This window comes from Triticum dicoccoides, chromosome 5B (genome assembly GCF_002162155.2).
Source record: "Triticum dicoccoides isolate Atlit2015 ecotype Zavitan chromosome 5B, WEW_v2.0, whole genome shotgun sequence".
In the NCBI taxonomy this organism is placed as follows: Eukaryota; Viridiplantae; Streptophyta; class Magnoliopsida; order Poales; family Poaceae; genus Triticum; species Triticum dicoccoides.
In genome coordinates, this window is record NC_041389.1 from 292811234 (window position 1) to 292827647 (window position 16414).

Genomic DNA, 16414 nt, shown 5'->3' on the forward strand with positions numbered 1-16414 from the left:
GGATTCAAGCAATCCCGTATGCAATTCCCTTTGTCAATCGGTATGTTACTTGCCCGAGATTCGATCGTCGGTATCCCAATACCTCATTCAATCTCGTTACCGACAAGTCACTTTACTCGTTCCATAATGCATGATCCCATGACTAACTACTTAGTCACATTGAGCTCATTATGATAATGCATTACCGAGTGGGCCCAGAGATACCTCTCCGTCACACGGAGTGACAAATCCCAGTCTCGATTCGTGCCAACCCAACAGACACTTTCGGGGATACCCGTAGTGCACCTTTATAGCCACCCAGTTACGTTGTGACGTTTGGCACACCCAAATCATTCCTACGGTATCCGGGAGTTGCACAATCTCATGGTCTATGGAAATGATACTTGACATTAGAAAAGCTTTAGCAAACGAACTACACGATCTTATGCTATGCTTAGGATTGGGTCTCGTCCATCACATCATTCTCCTAATGATGTGATCCCGTTATCAATGACATCCAATGTCCATGGTGAGGAAACCATGACCATCTGTTGATCAACGAGCTAGTCAACTAGAGGCTCACTAGGGACATGTTGTGATCTATGTATTCACACATGTATTACGGTGTCCAGTTAATACAATTATAGCATGAACAATAGACAATTATCATGAACAAGGAAATACAATAATAACCATTTTATTAGTGCCTCTAGGGCATATTTCCAATAGTCTCCCACTTGCACTAGAGTCAATAATCTAGTTCACATCACTATGTGATTGTAATGAATTCAACACCCATGGGGTTTGATCATATCTCGCTTGTGAGAGAGGTTATTAGTCAACGGGTCTGAATCTTTCAGATCCGTGTGTGCTTTACAAATCTCCATGTCATCTCCTAGATGCAGCTACCACGCTCTATTTGGAGCTATTCCAAATATCTGTTCTACTATACGATTCCGGTTTACTACTCAGAATAATCTGGATTAGTGTCAAAGTTCGCATCGGCGTAACCCTTTACGACGAACTCTTTTACCACCTCCATAATCGAGAAAATTCCTTAGTCCACTAGTTACTAAGGATATGTTTGACCGCTGTCTTGTTATCCATTCCTGGATCATTCTTGTACCCCTTGACTGACTCATGGCAAGGCACACTTCAGGTGCGGTACACAGCATAGCATACTGTAGAGCCTATGTCTGAAGCATAGGGGACGACCTTCGTCCATTCTCTCTCTTCTGCCGAGGTCATGTCTTGAGTCTTACTCAATACTCACACCTTATAACACAGCCAAGAACTCCTTCTTCGCCGATCTATTTTGAACTTCTTCAAAATCTTGTCACGGCATGTATTCATTTGAAAGTATTATTGAGTGTTTTTGATCTATCCTTATAGATCTTGATGCTCAATGTTCAAGTAGCTTAATCCAGGTTTTCCATTGAAAAACACCTTTTCAAATACCCTATATGCTTTCTAGAAATTCTATATCATTTCTGATCAACAATACGTCAACAACATATACTCATCAAAAATTCTATAGTGCTCCCACTCACTTCTTTGGAAATACAAGTTTCTCATAAACTTTGTATAAATCCAAAATCTTTGATCATCTCATCAAAGAGTATATTCCAACTCTGAGATGCTTATTCCAGTCCTTAGAAGGATTGCTGGAGCTTTGCATACTTGTTAGCATCTTTTAGGATTGTCAAAACCTTCTGGTTGTATCAGATACAACCTTTCCTCAAGAAAATCGTCGAGGAAACTATATTTTGACATCCTATCTGCAAGATTTCATAAATAATGCAGTAGCTGCTAATATAATTCTAACAGACTCTTAGCATTGCTACGAGTGAGAAAGTATCATCGTAGTCAACTCCTTGAACTTGTCGGAAAACATCTCAGCGACAAGTCGAGCTTTGTTAATGGTGACACTTACCATCATTGTCTGTCTTCCCTTTTTAAAATCCATCTGTACCCAACAGCCTTATGACCATCAAGTAGTTCTTCCAAAGTCTACACTTTGTTTTATACATGGATCTTCTCTCGAATTTTATGGCCTCGAGCCAATTGTCGGAATCCGGGCCCACCATCGCTTCTCCATAGCTCGTAGGTTCATTGTTGTCTAGCAACATGACCTCCAAGACAGGATTACTGTACCACTCTGAAGCAGTACACGTCCTTGTCGTCCTACGAGGTTCGGCAGTGACTTGATCCGAGGCTTCATGATCACTATCATCAGCTTCCACTTCAATTGGTGTAGGTGCCACAGGAACAACTTCCTGTGCCCTGCTACACACTAGTTGTAGTGACGGTTCAATAACCATATCAAGTCTCCACCATCCTCCCACTCAATTCTTTCGAGAGAAACTTTTCCTCGAGAAAGGACCCGATCCTAGAAACAATCACTTTTGCTTCCGGATCTGAAATAGGAGGTATACCCAACTGTTTTGGGTGTCCTATGAAGATGTATTTATCCGCTTTGGGTTCAAGCTTATCAGGATGAAACCTTTTTTTCACATAAGCGTCACAGCCCCAAACGTTCAAGCAACGACAGCTTAGGTTTCTCTAAACCATAGTTCATACGGTGTCATCTCAACGGAATTACGTGGTGCCCTATTTAAAGTGAATGTGGTTGTCTCTAATGCCTAACCCATGAATGATAGTGGTAATTCGATAAGAGATATCATGGTATGCCCCATATCCAATGGGGTGCATCTATGATGTTCGGACACACCATCACACTATGGTGTTCCAGGCGGTGTTAGTTGTGAAATAATTTCCATAATGTCTCAATTGTGTACCAAACTCGCAACTCAGATATTCATCTCTATGATCATATCATAGACATTTTATCCTCTTGTCACGACGATCTTCAACTTCACTCTGAAATTACTTGAACCATTCAATAATTCAGACTTATGTTTCATCAAGTAAATATACTCAGTATCTACTCAAATCATCTGTGAAGTAAGAACATAACGATATCCACTGCGTGCCTCAGCACTCATTGGACTGCACACATCAAAATGTATTACTTCCAACAAGTTGCTTTCTTGTTCCATTTTACTGAAAACTAGGCTTTCAGTCGTCTTGACCATGTGGTATGATTTGCATGTCTGAAGTGATTCAAAATCAAGTGAGTCCAAACAGTCCATCTGCATGGAGTTTCTTCATGCGTATATACCAATAGACATGGTTCACATGTCTCAATCTTTTCAAAACGAGTGAGTCCAAAGATCCATCAACATGGAGCTTCTTCAGGCGTTTTATACCAGTATGACTCAAATGGCAGTGCCACAAGCATGTGGTACTATCATTACTATCTTATATCTTTTGGCATGAACATGTGTATCACTACGATCGAGATTCAATAAACCATTCATTTTAGGTGCAAGACCATTGAAGGTATTATTCAAATAAAGAGAGTAACCATTATTCTCCTTAAATGAATAACCGTATTGCGATAAACATCATCCAATCATGTCTATGCTCAACGCAAACACCAAATAACAATTATTTAGGTTTAACACCAATCCCGATGGTAGAGGGAGCGTGCGATGTTTGATAACATCAACCTTGGAAATACTTCCAACACATATCGTCACCTCACCTTTAGCTAGTCTCCGTTTATTCCGTAGCTTTTTATTTCGAGTTACTAGCACTTAGCAACCGAACCGGTATCTAATACCCTGATGCTACTAGGAGTACCAGTAAAGTACACATCAATATAATGTATATCAATATACTTCTATCGACCTTACCAGCCTTCTCATCTACCAAGTATATAGGGTAGTTCTGCTTCAGTGACCGTTCCCCTCATTACAGAAGCACTTAGTCTCGGGTTTGGGTTCAACCTTGGGTTTCTTCACTAGAGCAGCAACTGATTTGCCATTTCATGAAGTATCCCTTCTTGCCCTTGCCCTTCTTGAAACTAGTGGTTTTACTAACCATCAACAATTGATGCTCCTACTCGATTTCTACTTTCGCGGTGTCAAACATCGCGAATTGCTCAAGGATCATCATGTCTATCCCTGATATGTTATAGTTCATCACGAAGCTCTAATAGCTTGGTGGCAGTGACTATGGAGAACCATCACTATCTCATCTGGAAGATTAACTCCCACTCGATTCAAGTGATTGTAGTACTCAGACAATCTGAGCACATGCTCAATGATTGTGCTTTTCTCCCTTAGTTTGCAGGCTTAAGAAGCTCGTCAGAGGTCTCATACCTCTTGACATGGGCACGAGCCTGAAATCCCAATTTCAGCCCTTTGAACATCTCATATGTTCCACGACGTTTCAAAATCGTCTTTGGCGCCTCAATTCTGAACCGTTTAACATTACTGAACTATCACGTAGTTATCAAAACGTGTATGTCAGATGTTCGCAACATCCACAGACGACATTCGAGGTTCAGCACTCCGAGCACTGCATTAAGGACATGAGCCTTCTACGAAGCAACGAGGACAATCCTCAGTTTACGGACCTAGTCCGCATAATTGCTACTATCAACTTTCAACTGAATTTTCTCTAGGAACATATCTAAAATAGTAGAACTAAAGCGTAAGCTACGACATAATTTGCAAAGACCTTTTGACTATGTTCAGGATAATTAAGTTCATCTTATGAACACCCACTCAGATAGACATCCCTCTAGTCATCTAAGTGATACATGATCCGAGTCAACTAGGCCGTGTCCGATCATCACATGAGATGGATTAGTCATCGTCGGTGAACATCTTCATGTTGATCGTATCCACTATACGACTCATGTTCGACCTTTCGGTCTCTTGTGTTCCGAGGCCATGTCTGTACATGTTAGGCTCGTCAAGTCAACCTAAGTGTTTTGCGTGTGTAAATCTGGCTTACACCCGTTGTATGTGAACGTTAGAATCTATCACACCCGATCATCACGTGGTGCTTCGAAACAACGAACTTTCGCAATGGTGCACAGTTAGGGGGAACACTTTCTTGACATTATTATGAGGGATCATCTTATTTACTACCGTCGTTCTAAGCAAATAAGATGCATAAACATGATAAACATCACATGCAATCAAATAGTGACATGATATGGCCAATATCATTTTGCTCCTTTTGATCTCCATCTTCGGGGCTCCATGATCATCATCGTCACTGGCATGACACCATGATCTCCATCATCGTGTCTCCTTGAAGTTGTCTCGCCAACTATTACTTCTACTACTATGGCTAACGGTTTAGCAATGAAGTAAAGTAATTACATGGCGTTATTCAGTGACACGCAGGTCATACAATAAATAAAGACAACTCCTATGGCTCCTGCCGGTTGTCATACTCAACGACATGCAAGTCGTGATTCCTATTACAAGAACATGATCAATCTCATACATCACATATATCATTCATCACATTCTTTTGGCCATATCACATCACATAGCATACCCTGCAAAAACAAGTTAGACGTCCTCTAATTGTTGTTGCATGTTTTACGTGGCTGCTATGGGTTTCTAGCAAGAACGTTTCTTACCTACGCAAAAACCACAACGTGATATGCCAATTGCTATTTACCCCTCATAAGGACCCTTTTCATCGAATCCGATCCGACTAAAGTGGGAGAGACTGGCACCCGCTAACCACCTTATGCAACAAGTGCATGTCAGTCGGTGGAACCTGTCTCACGTAAGTGTACGTGTAAGGTCGGTCCGGGCCGCTTCATCCCACAATACCGTCGAAACAAGATTGGACTAGTAACGGTAAGCATATTGAACAAAATCAACGCCGACAACAACTTGTGTTCTACTCGTGCATAGAAACTACGCATAGACCTAGCTCATGATGCCACTGTTGGGGAACGTAGCAGAAATTCAAAATTTTCTACGCATCACCAAGATCAATCTATGGAGATACTAGCAACGAGAGAGAGAGGGGAGTGCATCTTCATACCCTTGAAGATTGCGATGCGGAAGCGTTACAAGAACACGGATGAAGGAGTCGTACTCGTAGCGATTCAGATCGCGGTTGATTCCGATCTAAGCGCCGAACAATGGCACCTCCGCGTTCAACACACGTGCAGCCCGATGACGTCTCTCGTGCCTTGATCCAGCAAGGGAAGAGGGAGAGGTTGGGGAAGACTCCATCCAGCAGCAGCACAACGGCGTGGTGGTGATGGAGGAGCGTGGCACTCCAGCAGGGCTTCGCCAAGCACTACGAGAGATGAGGAGGGAGAGGGGTAGGGCTGCGCCAAGGGAAGGGTGTGGCTGCCCTCTCTCTCCCTCACTATATATAGGGGGAAGGGAGGAGGGGAGGCGCCCTAGGGTTCCCTAGGGGAGAGGCGGCGGCCACAGGGGAAACCCTAGATGGGTTTGGGCGCCCCCACCCCTAGGAAACTTGCCCCCCAAGCCGGGAGGGGTGGCTGCCCTAGGGGAGGCGCCCCCACCTCTCCACCTTACATGAGATGGGGTGGGACGGGCGCACAGCCCCTTAGTGGGCTGATGTGCCCCTCCCCTTGGCCCATAAGGCCCCCCAACGCTTGGGGCCTCCGAAACACCTTTCGGTCACGTTGGTCGTCACCCGGTACTCCCAGAACAATTCCGGACTCCAATACCCTTCATCCAATATATCGATCTTCACCTCCGGACCATTCTGGAGCTCCTCGTCATGTCCGGGATCTCATCCGGGACTCCGAACAACCTTCGGTAACCACATACTATTTCCCATAACAACTCTAGCGTCACCGAACCTTAAGTGTGTAGACCCTACGGGTTCGGGAACCATGCAGACATGACTGAGACGTTCTCTGGTTAATAACCAACAGCGGGATCTGCATACCCATGTTGGCTCCCACATGTTCCACGATGATCTCATCGGATGAACCACGATGTCAAGGATTCAAGCAATCCCGTATGCTATTCCCTTTGTCAATCTGTATGTTACTTGCCCGAGATTCGATCGTCGGTATCCCAAACCTCGTTCAATCTCGTTACCGGAAAGTCACTTTACTCGTTCCATAATGCATGATCCCATGACTAACTACTTAGCCACATTGAGCTCATTATGATGATGCATTACCGAGTGGGCCCAGAGATACCTCTCCGTCACACGGAGTGACAAATCCCAGTCTCGATTCGTGCCAACCCGACAGACACTTTCGGGGATACCCGTAGTGCACCTTTATATCCACCCAGTTACGTTGTGACGTTTGGCACACCCAAACATTCCTACGGTATCCGGGAGTTGCACAATCTCATGGTCTAAGGAAATGATACTTGACATTAGAAAAGCTTTAGCAAATGAACTACACGATCTTGTGCTATGCTTAGGATTGGGTCTCGTCCATCACATCATTCTCCTAATGATGTGATCCCGTTATCAATGACATCCAATGTCCATGGTCAGGAAACCATGACCATCTGTTGATCAATGAGCTAGTCAACTAGAGGCTTGATACGTCTCCGTCGTATCTATAATTTTTGATTGTTCCATGCCAATATTATTCACTTTCATATACTTTTTGGCAACTTTTTATACTATTTTTGGGACTAACATATTGATCCAGTGCCCAGTGCCAGTTCTTGTCTGTTGCATGTTTTTTGTTTCGCAGAAAACCAATATCAAACGGAGTCCAAACGGGATAAAAACGGGCAGAGATTTTTTTGGAATATTTATAATTTTCTGGAAGTAAAATCAACGCAAAACGGTGTCCAGGGTGGTCACGAGGTAGGGGGGCGTGCCCTACCCCCCCCCCCAGGCGCGCCCCTGACCCTCGTGGTCCACCCGTAAGGCGGTTGACGCTCTCCTTCTGGCGCAAGAAAGCTAATTTTACAAGGAAGATCTGAGCGAAAGATTCACCCCAATCGGAGTTACGGATCTCCAGATATAAAGGAAACAGTGAAGGGGTAGAATCTGCCAACGCAGAGAACGCAGAAACAGAGAGATAGATCCAATCTCGGAGGGGCTCTCGCCCCTCCCAAGCCATGGAAGCCAAGGACCAGAGGGGAAACCCTTCTCCCATCTAGGGAGAAGGTCAAGGAAGAAGAATAAGAAGGGGGGGGGTTTCTCTCCCCCTTGCTTCTGGTGGCGCCGGAACGCCGCCGGGGGCCATCATCATCACAGCGATTTTCACCAACACCTCCGCCATCTTCACCAACATCTCCATCACCTTCCCCCTTCTATCTACAGCAGTCCACTCTCCCGCATCCCGCTGTACCCTCTACTTGAACATGGTGCTTTATGCTTCATATTATTATCCAATGATGTGTTGCCATCCTATGATGTCTGAGTAGATTTTCGTTGTCCTATCGGTGATTGATGAATTGCTATGATTGGTTTGAGTTGCATGTTTTATTATTGGTGCTGTCCTATTGTGCCCTCCGAGTCACGCAAGCGTGAGGGATTCCCGCTATAGGGTTTGCAATATGTTTATGATTTGCTTATGGTGGGTGACATGAGTGACAGAAGCAAGACCCGAGTAAGTAGGTTGTTTGCGTATGGGATAAAAGGGGACTTGATACTTTAATGCTATGGTTGGGTTTTACCTTAATGAATCTTTAGTAGTTGCGGATGCTTGCTAGAGTTCCAATCATAAGTGCATATGATCCAAGTAGAGAAAGTATGTTAGCTTATGCCTCTCCCTCAAATAGAATTGCAATAGTGATTACCGGTCTAGTAACGTAGTCAATTGCTTAGGGACAATTTCACAACTCCTACCACCACTTTCCCACACCCGCTATATTTACTTTATTGCATCTTTATCTTAACAGCCCCTAGTTTATATTTACGTGTTCTTTATTTTCTTGCAAACCTATCCTTTCACACCTACAAAGTACTTCTAGTTTCATACTTGTTCTAGGTAAAGCGAACGTCAAGCGTGCGTAGAGTTGTATCGGTGGTCGATAGAACTTGAGGGAATATTTATTCTACCTTTAGCTCCTCGTTGGGTTCGACACTCTTACTTATCGTAAACTATTGCGATCCCCTATACTTGTGGGTTATCAAGACCTTTTTCTGGCGCCGTTGCCGGGGAGTCATAGCGTGGGGTGAATATTCTCGTGTGTGCTTGTTTGCTTTGTCACTAAGTAATTTTTATTTGCTGTTCTTAGTTGTTCTTTATCTTTAGTTATGGGTAGGAAACGCAAAATACCAAAAAAATTAGTTGTACCTACTGAACCAATGGTTGAAGAACAACTCAAAATCTATCACACTGCTGAAGCTTATTACTTGGATCATCTTCGATCCCTATGTGCTCGTGCTGAAACCCCAACTAGCTTAGTTGAGGGCAAATCTTTAGATGAGCATGCTTGTTATGTGCGACACCGTATATCTGAAAAAGGGAAACTATTATGGGGTCAAATTCAACGTTTACAATGCTATGCTTGGAATTTATGTTGGGAATATGATTTTACTTGTTGTTCTAAAAACCCTAAAAAACACCTTTCCTACAAATGTGAGTTTATTGATAATGGAATCTTATCTTCTTATGCTAAGGGTGTTTATAGTTACTATGATGTTCAACAAATTGAAGAATTTGTTGCTTTTAAGGGTGCTTTTGAAATTTCTATGTTGATTGAAAAGTATGATACCACTCTTTACAAATCTGAAAAATTTGCCATACTTGAATATTGTTATTATAATTATGCTTCTAATGCCTATGTTAAACAATTTATTAAGAAAGTCTCCGCTGTCCAAGAAGTGACTAATATTTTGCAGGAAGCTATGGAAGAAGAAATTGATGAAACTGTGAGCTCATTGGATGAAAAAGATGATGAGGAGAGCGAAGAACAAAAGGAGGAGGAGCGGATTAGCTACCCGTGCCCACCTTATAATGAGAGTAACCCTCCAACTCACACATTATTTAATTCCCCTTCTTGCTTACCGAAGGATGGTTGCTATGATGATTGCCATGATGATTGCTATGATGATTTTTATGATCCCGTTGATTCTCTTGAAGTATCCTTTTTTGATGATGCTTTCTATGCTTGTGGCCAAGATGCCAATATGAATTATGCTTATGGAGATGAACTTGCTATAGTTCCTTATGTTAAACATGAAATTGTTGCTATTGCACCCACGCATGATAGTCCTATTATCTTTTTGAATTCTCCCGACTACACTATATCGGAGAAGCTTGCACTTATTAAGGATTATATAGATGGGTTGCCTTTTACCATTGCACATGATGATTTTGATGCATATAATATGCATGTGCTTGTTGCTCCTACTTGCAATTATTATGAGGGAGGAACCATATCTCCACCTCTCTATGTTTCCAATACGATAGAATTGCAAGAAACTGCTTATACTATGCATTGGCCTGTACATGAATTGTTCTTTTATGACATGCCGATGCATAGGAAGAGAGTTAGACTTCGTTGTTGCATGATATATGTTACTTTGTGCTCACTACTAAATTACAAATCATTGTTAATTAAAATTGGCTTTGATATACCTTGGGATCCGGGTGGATTCACTACTTGAGCACTAAATGCCTAGCTTAATAGCTTTAAAGAAAGCGCTGCCAGGGAGACAACCCGGAAGTTTTAGAGAGTCATTTATTTATGTTGAGTGCTTTCTTATAGTTTAAAAAACAAAAAAAATAAAGAGGGGAACCTATACACTTTTCAAAAAGGGAAGTGAAAGTGAGAGAGACAAGCATTGTTGAAGTGGGAGAGCTTCTTGAACTTTGTTCATGCTCACGGAAACTTTATGAATCTTGATTACAGAAACTTTTCAAAAAAAAATAATTATCCCCTTGTACAATTCCATTGTATTATAAAAATAATGTGCCAAGGTTTGCCTTTAGGATGTTTACAATGCTTGTTGGTTTGTATGGTGCAGGACAGAAACTTTGGCTGTAGTGCGCGATATTACATTTTTAACTGGAACGTCAATTGGTTCTGATTCTTTTTGCAATGTCTTGCTATACAACGTGTTTATTTTTACTAATTTTGGTAGAATTTTTGGGGTACCAGAAGTATTGTGATTGTTCAGATTGCTACAGACTGTTCTGTTTTGACAGATTCTGTTTTTGATGCATAGTTTGCTTGTTTTGATGAATCTATCAATTTATATTAGTGGATTAAGCCATGGAAAAGTTATATTACAGTAGACACAATGCAAAAACAAAATATGAATTGGTTTGCAACAGTACTTAGAGTGGTGATTTGCTTTATTATACTAACGGATCTTACCGAGTTTTCTGTTGAAGTTTTGTGTGGATGTAGTGTCTAATCGAGGATGTTTCGATGTGAGAAGAAGGAAGAGAGGCAAGAGCTCAAGCTTGGGGATGCCCGAGGCACCCCAAGTAAATATTCAAGGAGACTCAAGCGTCTAAGCTTGGGGATGTTGGGGAGGCATCCCCTCTTTCTTCAACAAGTATCGGTATGTTTCGGATTCATTTCGTTCATGCATTATGTGCAAGTCTTGGAGCGTCTTTTGCAATTAGGTTTTTCTTTTTCTTTTATGCACCATGCTGGTATGAGATAGTCCTTGGTTGATTTATAGAATGCTCATTGCACTTCACTTAAATCTTTTGAGTGTGGCGTTATAGAATGCTTCATGCGCTTCACTTATATCATTTGAAGTTTGGATTGCCTGTTTCTCTTCACATAGAAAACCGCCATTTGTAGAATGCTCTTTTGCTTCACTTATATTTGTTAGAGCGTGGGCATATCTTTTGTAGAAGGAATTAAACTCTCTTGCTTCACTTATATCTATTTAGAGAGATGACAGGAATTGGTCATTCACATGGTTAGTCATAAAATCCTACATAAACTTGTAGATCGCTGAATATGATATGTTTGATTCCTTGCAATAGTTTTGCGATATAAAGATGGTGATATTAGAGTTATGCTAGTGGGTGGTTGTGGATTGTAGAGACACTTGTGTTGAGGTTTGCAAGCCTCGTAGCATGCACGTATGGTAACCGTTGTGTGACAAATTTGAAGCATGGGGTGTTTCTTTGATTGTCTTCCTTATGAGTGGCGGTCGGGGACGAGCGATGGTCTTTTCCTACCAATCTATCCCCCTAGGGGAATGCGTAGTAGTACTTTGCTTCGAGGGCTAATAAACTTTTGCAATAAGTATATGAGTTCTTTATGACTAATGCGAGTCCATGGATTATACGCACTCTCACCCTTCCATCATTGCTAGCCTCTTCGGTACCGTGCATTGCCCTTTCTCACCTCGAGAGTTGGTGCAAACTTCACCGGTGCATCCAAACCCCGTGATATGATACGCTCTGTCACACATAAGCCTCATTATATCTTCCTCAAAACAGCCACCATACCTACCTATCATGGCATTTCCATAGCCATTTCGAGATATATTGCCATGCAACTTCCATCATCATTATATACATGACTTGAGCATTCATTGTCATATTGCTTTGCATGATCGTAAGATAGCTAGCATGATATTTTAATGGCTTGTCCGTTTTTTGATGTCATTGCTATGCTAGATCATTGCACATCCCGGTACACCGCCCGAAGCATTCATATAGAGTCATATCTTTGTTCCAGTATCGAGTTGTAATATTGAGTTGTAAGTAAATAAAAGTGTGATGATAATCATTATAGAACATTGCCCAAAAAAAGGGAAAGGCCAAAGAAGCCTAAATAAAAAAGGGGGCCAAAGAATCCCACCAAAAAAAGAGAAAAGGGGCAATGTTACTATCTCTTTTCCACACTTGTGCTTCAAAGTAGCACCATGTTCTTCATGTAGTGAGTCTCATATCTTGTGCTTCAAAGTAGCACCATGTTCTTCATATAGATTGTCTCCTATGTTGTCACTTTCATATACTAGTGGTAATTTTGATTATAGAACTTGGCTTGTATATTCCAACGATGGGCTTCCTCAAATGCCCTAGGTCTTCATGAGCAAGCAAGTTGGATGCACACCCACTTAGTTTCTTTGGTTGAGCTTTCATACACTTATAGCTCTTAGTGCATCTGTTGCATGGCAATCCCTACTCCTCGCATTGACATCAATTGATGGGCATCTCCATAGCCCGTTGATTAGCCGCGTCGATGTGAGACTTTCTCCTTTTTTGTCTTCTCCACATAACCTCCATCATTATATTCTATTCCACCTATAGTGCTATATCCATGGCTTGCGCTCATGTATTGCGTGAGGGTTGAAAAAGCTGAAGCGCGTTAAAAAGTATGAACCAATTGCTCGGCTTGTCATCGGGGTTGTGCATGATGGGGGCATTTTGTGTGACGAAAATGAAGCATGGCAAAACTGTATGATTTTGTAGGGATAAGCTTGCTTTTGCCTTGTTGTTTTGAAAAGACATGATTGCTTTATTGGTATGCTTGAAGTATTATTGTTTTTATGTCAAATGATAGACTATTGCTTTGAATCACTCGTGTCTTAATATTCATGCCATGATTAGACTTATGATCAAGATTATGCTAGGTAGCATTCCACATCAAAAATTATTCTTTTTTATCATTTACCTACTCGAGGACGAGGAGGAATTAAGCTTGGGGATGCTGATACGTCTCCGTCGTAGCTATAATTTTTGATTGTTCCATGCCAATATTATTCACTTTCATATACTTTTTGGCAACTTTTTATACTATTTTGGGACTAACATATTGATCCAGTGCCCAGGGCCAGTTCCTGTCTGTTGCATGTTTTTTGTTTCGCAGAAACCCAATATCAAACGGAGTCCAAACGGGATAAAAACGGACGGAGATTTTTTTTGGAATATTTATGATTTTCTAGAAGTAAAATCAACGCGAAACGGTGTCCAAGGTGGTCACGAGGTAGGGGGGTGCGCCCTACCCCCCCTGGCGCGCCCCTGACCCTCGTGGTCCACCCGTCAGGCGGTTGACGCTCTCCTTCTAGAGCAAGAAAGCTAATTTTACAAGGAAGATCTGAGCGAAAGATTCACCCCAATCGGAGTTACGGATCTCCAGATATAAAGGAAACGGTGAAGGGGTAGAATCTGCCAACGCAGAGAACGCAGAAACAGAGAGATAGATCCAATCTCGGAGGGGCTCTCGCCCCTCCCAAGCCATGGAAGCCAAGGACCAGAGGGGAAACCCTTCTCCCATCTAGGGAGAAGGTCAAGGAAGAAGAAGAAGAAGAAGAAGAAGAAGGCGGGCTCTCTCCCCCTTGCTTCCGGTGGCGCCGGAACGCCGCCAGGGGCCATCATCATCACCGCGATCTTCACCAACACCTCCGCCATCTTCACCAACATCACCTTCCCCCTTCTATCTACAGCAGTCCACTCTCCCGCATCCCGCTGTACCCTCTACTTGAACATGGTGCTTTATGCTTCATATTATTATCCAATGATGTGTTGCCATCCTATGATGTCTGAGTAGATTTTCGTTGTCCTATTGGTGATTGATGAATTGCTATGATTGGTTTGAGTTGCATGTTTTATTATTGGTGCTGTCCTATTGTGCCCTCCGTGTCGCGCAAGCGTGAGGGATTCCCGCTGTAGGGTTTGCAATATGTTTATGATTTGCTTATGGTGGGTGGCGTGAGTGACAGAAGCACATACCCGAGTAAGTAGGTTGTTTGCGTATGGGATAAAAGGGGACTTGATACTTTAATGCTATGGTTGGGTTTTACCTTAATGAATCTTTAGTAGTTGTCGATGCTTGCTAGAGTTCCAATCAGAAGTGCATATGATCCAAGTAGAGAAAGTATGTTAGCTTATGCCTCTCCCTCAAATAGAATTGCAATAGTGATTACCGGTCTAGTAACGTAGTCAATTGCTTAGGGACAGTTTCACAACTCCTACCACCACTTTCCCGCACCTGCTATATTTACTTTATTGCATCTTTATCTTAAAAGCCCCTAGTTTATATTTACGTGTTATTTACTTTCTTGCAAACCTATCCTTTCACACCTACAAAGTACTTCTAGTTTCATACTTGTTCTAGGTAAAGCGAACGTCAAGCGTGCGTAGAGTTGTATCGGTGGTCGATAGAACTTGAGGGAATATTTATTCTACCTTTAGTTCCTCGTTGGGTTCGACACTCTTACTTATCGAAAACTGTTGCGATCCCCTATACTTTGGGTTATCAAGGCTCACTATGGACATGTTGTGGTCTATGTATTCACACATGTATTACGGTTTCCAGTTAATACAATTACAGCATGAACAATAGACAATTATCATGAACAAGGAAATACAATAATAACCATTTTATTATTGCCTCTAGGGCATATTTCCAACACCTCCTTCGTTGTCCTTTAATCTGTTTGTATACCATTGTGGGATAACAAAGAGAGTTTTCAAGGTTTGCCTTTGCTTCCACATGCTTGCCAAAGTAAGGAATGACGTAGCAAAACGAGTTGCTCCAGGCCTCACAATTTCTTGCTTACCATTCAAGCTTCTCATTAAATCAAGAACCTTTCCATGGGCATAAATAAATCTGGTTGTTCTCTTTGCTTTAGCAATGCAACGGATGAACTCTTTGATCTTCCCAATGTCCTCTAGCATAAGATCCAAACAGTGGGCAACACAAGGTGTCCAATACATTATAGGATACTTTTCCACTAGAAGTCTACCGGTTGCCTTGTAGTTAGACCCATTATCGCTAACTACTTGGACTACCAATTCAGGGCCAATTGTATCAATTTGTTCGCTCAATAGCTTTGCCACCAGATTTGCATCAACTATTTCAGAAGGAACATTGGCTGTCCCTAAGAAGAAACATTGGTTGTCCCTAAGAAGAAGGTACTATTGACAAGGAAGTTGATCAAGTGTCGCCCGGTCATATCCGTCTAGCCATCTTACATGAGTGAGCAACCATATTCTTTCCATGCAACTTCATGCTTCCCTTTCAAGTTGTCGGTCTTGATCTTTGCCTTCTCAAGCAATGGTTCCCTCACTTGATGATAAGTAGGAGATATATAATCAGAGCCATACTACCCTATAGACTCTAATAGAATCTCCCAACTCTTTGAATTAAGAATATTGAGTGGAAGGCAATTCTCATACAAAAAGTCAGCTACATGACCATCTACTTCATCTTTTTGCTCCTTTGTCTTCTTGCTGTAATCCTTCATGGTCTTTTGAGTGCCCTTTAACATATGTCTCTCAGCAACCACCTCTTCCAGTGTCTTCCGAATCTGATCTGCAATGGACTTTCCTTGCTTCTTTGCCACCGTCGTTGCCAAATGAGTAGTCCCCTCTGATTTCCTTTTGGTGGAGGCGTTGGAGTTGGAGTTGGAAGCTCTTGAACTTGCTGCACACTTCTCTTGTTCAGCACCTTCCTCACCACCTTCATCTCCATCAAGGTTTTTGAAACGGAATGAGTGAGTCCTCAAGTAGTCATGCATCTCCTTTCGAATTTCAAGGGTTGTTTTGGTGCACATACTCACAATTGTAAACCCCCCAGCAAGGTGTTTCTTCATCCTACAAGGTCCAGAGGTAATTTGCTTGCCGCACAAATTACATTGCAGCAACAATCTGTAGGACCTTGAAGTATGTCTA